General features: G+C 34.6%; 1 long non-coding RNA gene across 1 annotated transcript in view; it reads right to left on the bottom strand.

Annotated features, from left to right (window-relative positions):
- Positions 1-277: 277 nt before the first annotated feature.
- The window catches only part of LOC116154360 (uncharacterized), a 676,189-nt gene continuing 666,852 nt past the window's right edge, over positions 278-9,614 (bottom strand). Inside the window, exon 8 of the long non-coding RNA XR_010381289.1 lies at positions 278-409. This is a non-coding gene — a long non-coding RNA (uncharacterized LOC116154360). The remainder of the gene's footprint in view (positions 410-9,614) is intronic.

The raw sequence follows: 9,614 nt of genomic DNA, 5'->3' as shown, positions 1-9,614 counted from the left end.
ACATAATTTTTTAGTAACTATTATTAGAGTGCACATTCTTGCTAGAGTGACATGCCCCTAACTCTCCACTGACCTGGATAGAATATAAGTACTCACAAGTTTTCAGGACTATGTAGATTCCAAGACCAAATAGAATTTTTCAAAGTATTAAAAAAAAAAAAGTTTTCTCTAGTGCCTTCTAAACATTTCAAAGGCATCTGCAGAGATTCCAGTGAGATCTTTTCTTCCTTATTCAAATTAGTTTAGAAGTAAGAACCAGGAACGTAGCCTTACATGATAGAGATAAATAATGCGCAGTTTATTTTCAGAATTATACACCCAGTAAGTCTGCCTTACCTTCTCTATTCTTTTGCCAGCTCCAGATCAGCACAGGATGTATCCAAAATACTGTATCAGGAAACACTCTTTCCTAGAAAATCAAGAAAGCAGTAATGCAATGAGGAGACCATTGAACCAGCAGTGGAAGACACTGTTTTCTCTGCCTAGTTTAGGGGTATGTCACGTGACTCCTCTCTCCTTTAATTTCCTCACATGGAAATTAAGGAATAAAGGCATGTGTCCTGTCTTTTTTACACACTGTTGTGAGAGTCACCTAAGAGAATATTTGGGGGAAAATCTGTAAATAGTGAGGTGCTAAAGAAACTTTTTTAAAAATCTGAAAATCACTAATAGTGAAAAAATTTAGTGAGCTGCCACCTCCTAGTAATGTGGTAATGTGACTGATACTGCCCAGTCTTACCCTGCAGGTGAACCATCAACACTTCCTAACTGTATTCTGTTCCTTCCCTTTTTAAATAAATTCAGCAGCTTACGCTATTACACAAACTAAATTTGTGCCAGTACAAAACTTAAAAAAAATTCTACACATAAAATACACAAGCCTTTCAAATTTCACACAGAAATGAGGTCTGCAGGTCTGAGACTATTACTCAATATTTATTGAGATAGACATGTGATTTAAAACTAAGACAAGTATAGAAAATGCAATCATTATCCATCTATTTGGCATGTCTGTGAAAAGTTATTATGACCTATTTCATTATACCTTTTCATTATGCTGTTGACTGTGTTAATTGAAACTTTATAATGCTGGAGGTATAGAAAGGATTCTTTAAGCACATAGCACAAACCAGAATAAATCCTCTAAGATGAACATTTTAGAACTCCTATTTATGTTACAGTGCAGAATTTTCCAGGAGAACTCAGAGTAAATACAAATACATTTAAGGAGAACAGGTAATCATGTCTCCTTTATCAACATGATTGTTTAGTTAACAAGTTGTTAATCAGGTTACTAACAGCCCTTACAAACAAAGCCTTCAGTTTTAGGAATGACAACTAGGTCCTGCTCGAGTGGGAGCCCACTGAGGCAACACTGGATCCTCAGTACCGCCATACTTGCTCTTGCTGTCAGAAAAATTGTTTAAAAGATAAAGACTTTTGTTTCACAATCGAAGTTGGGGTTCATAAGCAAATATTTTTCCTTTCCTAAAAAATGCTTTATAAGTACATTTAACTGAATTTATTATAATAAATTCAAAACTTTAAAAATAAAACAGGAATGATATTTTGAGTTTGTGCCATTGGAACAAGACAACAGCATTTTTAGGTGAATATTTAATGCGTACGAGTGGTGCTGATAAATGTGTTTCTTCCTTAAAAGTTAGATTTCATGGTAATGGATTTTTAAATAGGTGACTAATGTTTTTGACAAGCCTGAAATTTCTGGAAATGTTCTCTCATTCCTTGGAACAAAACGATTTAGCGTGAATCTCTGGGTTGTGAGATTCCTAAGTCCTTAGAAAAAATTATGGAGCAACTTTTCCGACTGTTATTTTTAGATGAGGTAAGTATGTTGAGGATAAACTGAACTGTGTCCTGTGTTCTACAGAATGAGTAAAATATTTGCGAATTTAACTCTTACCTTAAAAGATTTTAATGGTTTATAAAATGTCATACTTGTTTCAAAAAACAGTCTATGTATGAATTCTTTTAGAAGAAGAGCTACTTAATAACCAAATATTAGAGAGCACAGAGAGAGGTTTTGCCAGTTTGAAGGCTGGCTAATCATTTCAGTCACCTGAAAGTGGCTTGCCACTAGGATTTAATGAAGCTTTACTTATTAACGCTCCATAAATCCGTAGTGAATGAGTAGCAGCTGTTCACTTCCTTTTAAAATATATAGTGGGCTACAGATTTAAGATTTATTTTACATTAGAGGAAAACAATAAGTATATAAGCTGTCAATTTTTAAAGTTCCTGATTGGAATCTAGATACATCAAATAAAGCAGCTGAAGCTTAGCCTTTATAGAGCTAAATATAAAAAATACACAATGTTTCTGTTTAACAGCTACTTCTAAGAACAACTAAGTTCTGAATTTTGTTTCTAAGGCAATCCAAAACCATTTCTATTTCTCTAAATTTTTCTTCAATAATATCTTAGTCTTATTAAATTTGATTTTCAAGCAGGTGAAGTTTAGCATTTTCTGTCCAACTCTAGCAGTAGATATTAAGCTTTGTTAATTTTAGTGATTTATTTTAATTTGACCATGGATACTTCAGTGTTTTCATGGAAATCATACCATACAGCCACCATAAAATTAGTATTTTCTCATAAGGAATCATTTGAAGGAATCTCACTGTGTGGGTTTTATTCCACACTGCTAAATAAATGAATAAATGGTGAGGGGTCCTGTGATGTAAGGCAGATACTTAGGGAGGACCTGTGACATCATAGAGGCTAGCTCTGAGAACACAAAATGGCATTATATTGTCCCTTGAAAGATGAAATGCCCTGTTATTTGGGAACAATCATAGTCACACGTTTAGCCTCTGTGCGGTCTGCTGACATGACCCCATCATTACAGGGGGCTGCTCCAAGTCTCTCACCAATTACCACATCCAAGCATTCTTATTTTTATCACTACTTAGTTTAAGATAGCCAATATGACTGTTCTTTTCAATACTCCTGCTTCTTTTTCAAGAGAATCACATTCCTTTTACATCAAATACCATGTATTGCTTGATTTTCCTACTTTCTGTAGTGGACACCTTAATGGCTTCCCTTTCTTAAAAGTATGTGCTCTTGTGGATCACATGACAATAAACACAGCAACCCATGCCCTCTTCCTCTTGTCCTTGCTCAGTACCTTTCTTCTCTTCCTCTACCTCAGCGCTCCCCTTCTCCAGCTCCTCCCCACTTCTATTACCACCACAGCACACCGGCCACCTTCCAGTTGCTCTACACAGGGCTGCCTAAGCTAACTTGACATATTTTCTTATCTTTTGGTAAATATTCCTCTGTCCATTTTATAGATGAAGCAACTAAGATCTGGATAGTTAAGTAATTTGTCCTTAACTAATAAGCTCTTTTTTTCTAAACTGTATTTTCTTCTCTAATCCATACTCAGTTATCTAAACTTACTTGACAGTGGCCAATTTCCAGAACTTATCATCATTTGGTCACTAAGACATTAGTAGAAAGCAAGATGTTTCTGTCATTTTTATCAGGTTGCCATAACCAAAAACATATAAAGTTCCATTTTTCTTGTACTACAATATCACTTAAGTATCATGAATTGTGGAAACTCTCCCCTTAACCAACATAAACTTTTCTTTCTCTACTTTTTTTTTGTTCCTGATTCCAAACTTTGTATGTCTTTTCAGTCCTCAATCCAAGGCATCCAGCCACCAACAGCATTAAGCAATCCTTACATTCCAAAACACCATACAAAGCTGAAACATGAATGTAAGTATCCATGACAGAGTCTTGCTTATTTGGTTGCATACTTCTTTGGCATGAGTGGGTAGGTTTATAGTCTAGTATTCTACATGCTACCATTTTTTATTTTGAAAAGCATAAACTTTTAGAGAGTTCCTGCTTATCTTGGTTGGAACATTGTCTACTAAAGATTAGGATACATAAGTATGATTTAAGGTTAAGAGAAAATATAAATGAAAGGCTTAGTGGATGCCAGCTCTTCCATCCTACAAGTCATGTTTTATTGCCTTATTGGAATATTGTAAGCAATTTCTAATCTAAAATTTATGAAGTTCATTAAAATTCACTTGCAAAACATACTATCAATGTGACATTTGGCTGAGGTTAAAGATAAATGTAACAGTGGCAAAATTAATATAAAAACACAAATTTGAATTCAATTTATGTAATATTGCATTTTCAAAAGATTTTTCATTTATTTGCATACTCTACTGTACCAATAATTATCCTAACTATCAATAGCATTTGGCCAAAATAGCACATTTTTCAATATATTTTAAGGTATTTTACCAAGTGTCATATTTTCTTCAAAGAGCATTCACGTAGATTCTTATCATTTATCTTCAAATACTTGAAGGTAACTAGAGGCAGATATAATCATCATCAAAAGGTAATGTAAATTTAAAGAAATCATATTTTCCCAGTGCCTCAAAGTGGGAGAACCAAGAATAGAGACTGCTATGCCATCTTTATAAGAAGTTACTCTAAACTGATAAGTCAGTGATGGATAGTTTCACAGAATTATTGCACATTTTTGAGTGTCTCACGATTTCCCTCACCATCCTCAGTCATGTCAATTTCTTCCCTTATCTGGCTGGCAAGTTAAATATGCAGATTTTCACAAGAAATTTTCCAAAAATACAGTTAAGTACACCCAAAATTGAGATCAAGTGCTTATTCTGTATATAAATAGCCATGACAGGCTTATGGATGTTGACCAAAATTTATAAAATACATCTGCTTTATATCTATATAAAATTGTCTTACATAATTCATAAGTGTTCCTTCCCAGGGATCAGTTATTTTACTTTTGTCTTTTGCTTATCATAATAGATCAAACTGGGACAAGTATGAAAAACAAATGAAGAAAAATAACTTTTTTTCATGACTGTATATAGCATATTTTAATGAGCAAATTCCACAGTATTATTAGTTAAGAACTGTTTCATGATTTCATCACTAAAATTAGCACCACTGTAAAGACTAAATATCTACATTTTTGCATGGGTTATTTATTACCTTAGAATAAATATTTAGTGGTTAATTGATATAAAAAATATTTCAGAATATCCCAAATGTTCCTTTTCAAACCTCTCATGGTTACATAAGTGTTTCAAAGATTAATTTTGTACACTTTTGACCAGGAAGCTCAAGTCATATGATCATCAGGTTATGTAAATATGTAAAGTGGGTGAGTACATAACAGGTATGTGGCAAAATTAACAAGAGTGATGCAGTATGCAGAGCAATGAGGTGTAATTGAGGGCCAGTGGGCCACCAACTTATGGCTTCTACTGAGGACAGTCTGAAAACAATGAAGTGTCATTCAGTTATGTCGATACACCTAGTTAGGTGAAAAGGCCCTTTAGTGACAGCAGGGACATAACCTTACCTTACTCTCGCAGGTTCAAATTCTTTGACCAGACACACACACCACAAAATTTTAAAACTAAAAGTGGCTTAAACTACGTAAATGTTTTTTTTCTTTCACATGGTAAAAATCCAGACAGCAGTAATCTGGGGCTCATTACTTCAGATGCTCACCAGCATCGGGGATGTAGACCAGCTGCTCTGCACCACTCTCTGTTTCCCGATATGTTTGCAAAGTGCACGAAACTACCACAGGCAGAACCATTTCCAAAGTAAAAAGGGACAGGAGGGGAGGATTTCTTTCAATCTCTTATCAGTTCTTTAGCAGAATTCCCTGACTTTTAAGTATTCTGAACTGGATCAGATTTCTAACTTTAAACCACTCCCTGAAAAAGGAGAAAGAGATTTCCACAGTTGATTTAAGGACAGAAAAATCCTAGAGTTTGTGGTGGGGCCCACCTTCTCTTTGTACATCCATGTCAGTTCTTCAACAAAACCAGGTTCTATTAGCAAGGAAATAGGAAATCTCTATTAGAGACACAAGAGAACCTGTGTGTCCCTGAGAGGCTCATTTCATTTACAAGTTTTTTTTTCCTCCAAATTTTTTTCAGTATTTTCCCCTATTTTTATGTAATCCCTGCATCTCCTCATAAACAGTGCTAAAAACTCTCATTTTCCCATGTCTATTAATTAAGAATAGCTATATTCCTTATAAAATAATCTAATTTGCCTCACTCTCTGAACCCCAGAGCACTGAGAAGTTCAGGAACAAATTTATTAATTATGTCAAACATATGGCCCAGATGAATAGCTCACAGCTAAACCAGGAAGCAGTCTCCAAAAGGACATAGAGGTCTAGGCGTGGTTATGCTCACAAGTAGAAGGATGCTGTGAAACTCACTCTAGAATCTTATTAAGCTTCCTAACCATGTCAGAACAACCAGAAATCCGAATCAAATAAACAAAAATGTTCCAAGATAGTCTCTTACATGTCCAAAAGAAAGTAAAGTACCAGTGGGATTTTAGAGTTAAGCAAATCCTTGAAGATAAATGGAATCATCTCCAGACAGAAAGATACCACATTGCTGCCATTTTTCCCAAATCACCAAAGCACTGGGTCTGCAGGTACTGTATCTTCCTTCCCAAGTGAAGAGTCAGGCTTTATTGAGAACAAGCTTATTCCTACATTAAAATTTTATATGCATCACCTAACTTGATATGATTTTATTTTCTTAGTTTGGAAAAGGAAAAGGTGAGGCAAAAAGAAAGCCATAGATTCTGCACAAAGTCACATGGCTTGCTCAAGACTGGGGTCAGATCCCAAAATTGCTCATGTCAGGGACAGCAGAATATATAGCATTTTACATGACAGTGAAATAAATGGTATTATGATCCCTTCATATTTTTTTCTCGTTGGATAGGTGATGGTTTTTACATGTAAACCATATGAGCCACTTCGGGAAAAAAAAGCCAACTTCACAGTTTTTCTTTATTAAACTTTGGAAATTATAACTATGTAAAAATCACACTGTCTTTGCATTGGTAGGTCTGAGATAAAAGATAACACTAGTTTCAATCAGAAAATTTTACATTGTGAGCTACCGATTATTACCTAGGTTTATGGCATATTTTGTTTTTCACTTCTATGGAAAATATGCTGTTTTACAATATCAGTTTCTAAGTGTGTTAAGAGTTTAACAAAAGCATTATTTGAATTACAAGAACATTTATTTGAATGGTTATCTCAACAAAACCAATTTTTGGCAAAATATACTTCCTTACTTGCTATATTGTTAGTTTTTTTTCTTCAATCTGAAATCATGCTTAAGGAATTTGCAGATTGACATGATTATAGGTCAAATGACACATACTGACAAAATAGCAAGGAGGTATACACATCTCATAGCCCAGAATTGTTGAGATTAATTAAAAAATAATATTCATATTTAAGGTAAGGAGGAGCTAATTCATAGGGCTACATGTCACTAAAAATAGTATGGAGCATTGAGGAAAGAGAGGAAGGAGGAAGGGCACCAATTCAGGGAAAGTCTAAATGAAATGATCTGAACGAAAAGGGAATTACTGGGTAGGAAATACAGTCACTGGCTTTGTAAGAATGTGCCCTTCAATGCAAAGGAAAATCTAGTACTGGATATCACTCTAACTTAAGACATTTTTCAGGTGAGTTTAATGGAAGATTTTTTTTTCATTATAAAAACACTCCCCTTCTACAAGTAATCTATTTTGTAGATTAAAACAAATAATAGAGAATTCACATGAGACAATTTTTGTTTGAGGGCAATATCCTTAAGAAAGTAAGAATACATTTAGTTGATAAAAATGGAGATCGAGAATTTTGTGGAAAACTATGATTCTTCCTCTTTTTTAAGAAAAAAATCTAAGTATCATTTGCTAGAATATTTATGACATGTTTACATAGCTGTAGATTGACACAGGTGACATCTATGCTCTATTAGAATAAGGTATATATGTGGTCCAATGTAAAAACAGACTCTTGTCTACAGAAAAATAGCCATTGATAGTAGGGTAAATGTGTGCACAAGATGGTAGGAGACTCTCTGTACTGAAAACACACAAAGCTTAATTTAAAAAAAAAGTATCTAGTGCTACTCAGTGCCACCATTAGGCACCATGGCTATCAGAGAAGAGAGTACATATATACCAAAGTTTTATTTCATGTGCCTTGACCACAAGAAAAAATATACATATATGGAAAGTTGAACAATTAAAGATAACACATAATTAAACATAGAATAAATGACTTAGATAACACTGCCATAGGATAGAGTGTTTCTAAAGTGATCCACACAATCCTTACTAGTCCTGCATCGCACTGGAAAAACCATTTTGCTGTTACCTGTGAAATTTGTCATACTTCACTCTTAGAGCTCATAATTCACATTAACCTGCTACATTTCTTCACCTCAAAACTTATGTTAACCTAGCCTGTTTAATTTTAACAGAACATTTTTCACACTGATTTGATGATGAAACACCTGACATCCATAAATCTTTTGTGTAAATACTTTTTATTCCCAACACATTTTAGGAGATGCCCCTAGAGGAGCTGAGAAGAAAAGAGGACTCATTTAGAGTAGCTTCAGTCAGGCAATACAGTGGTGATGAAACTTCAGGATTTTTTTTCGTTTGCCTAATGCAGAGGCAAATTAGGAGAATATTACAGGCAGACAGAAAAGAAACCTAACATTTCAATCCACAGTTTCAAAGGAACCTCAGAGCTCATCCCAATAATGAAATCACTCTTTAGATTCCATTGTTCTTCTTGGACACATCTAGTAATTCGGGAATCACTGCTTTGTTCTGGAAGTAACATGGAGCTCATCATGCATTTGCAATCAAGAACGAAAAAGATCGAAGTGATTATTTTCTCTTTTGACAGAACTTCCCTTGTGTTCCTTGGCCCCTATAATACTCTCACAAATCTTCAGTTTTACAAACTAAACCTGCGCAGAATTTTTTCATAGCTTTCCACGTCACACTTTTTCCTGCACATTCACCTATCTTCCTTGCCATCATGTCCCTCAGCATTTTGACCACCTGGTGATTACAATGGGGTGAACTTCTCTGAGGAGTCCAAAATCTGATCGTCAGAAATACATCACTCTACTGAGTAAGAGAACCCATAAAGGCCAAATCTTAATTCTCTCTGACTTCCATCCATTGGCAGTACTGCATGAAATACTGGGCAATGTTTGTCAAGATGGAGAAAGTAACTGATGATGTCAGAATGATCCCTAAAGTGGGATAGAAAGTAGAAATGAGAAAGATATGATCCACAGTCACCACCTTAAAAAGAGAACTACGAGTTATCCACTATTATAGACTATCAGCCAGATCAAAGATAACTGACACAGAGACATATCTACTCTTATTCTATTTCTTATAATAATTTAATTTAAAGATCATCTCAGTAAGCAGTCACCACAGGCATAGTAATAGGAGAGCTATGGATTTTGATAACCCTATGGCTATGATTATCATGAAACAGCACATTTAAATTTATTGAGGTATAAGAATGAATATTCAATTATCTATGTGGTAAATCATATGCCAGAATCATCGCCTCCCATGCTTTTATGTAGTCGTCAATCAACAGATCAATTTAGAGATGATAAGTTAACTTGGAGTGCATGAAAGAAATGTTTCTGAATCATAATGTGAACCAAGGGTCTTGATACCAAGTGATCCAGTTAGTGTGAC

The sequence above is a fragment of the Camelus dromedarius genome, chromosome 6, assembly GCF_036321535.1.
Source record: "Camelus dromedarius isolate mCamDro1 chromosome 6, mCamDro1.pat, whole genome shotgun sequence".
NCBI lineage: Eukaryota > Metazoa > Chordata > Mammalia > Artiodactyla > Camelidae > Camelus > Camelus dromedarius.
This window is presented reverse-complemented; position numbering and strand designations above follow the sequence as displayed.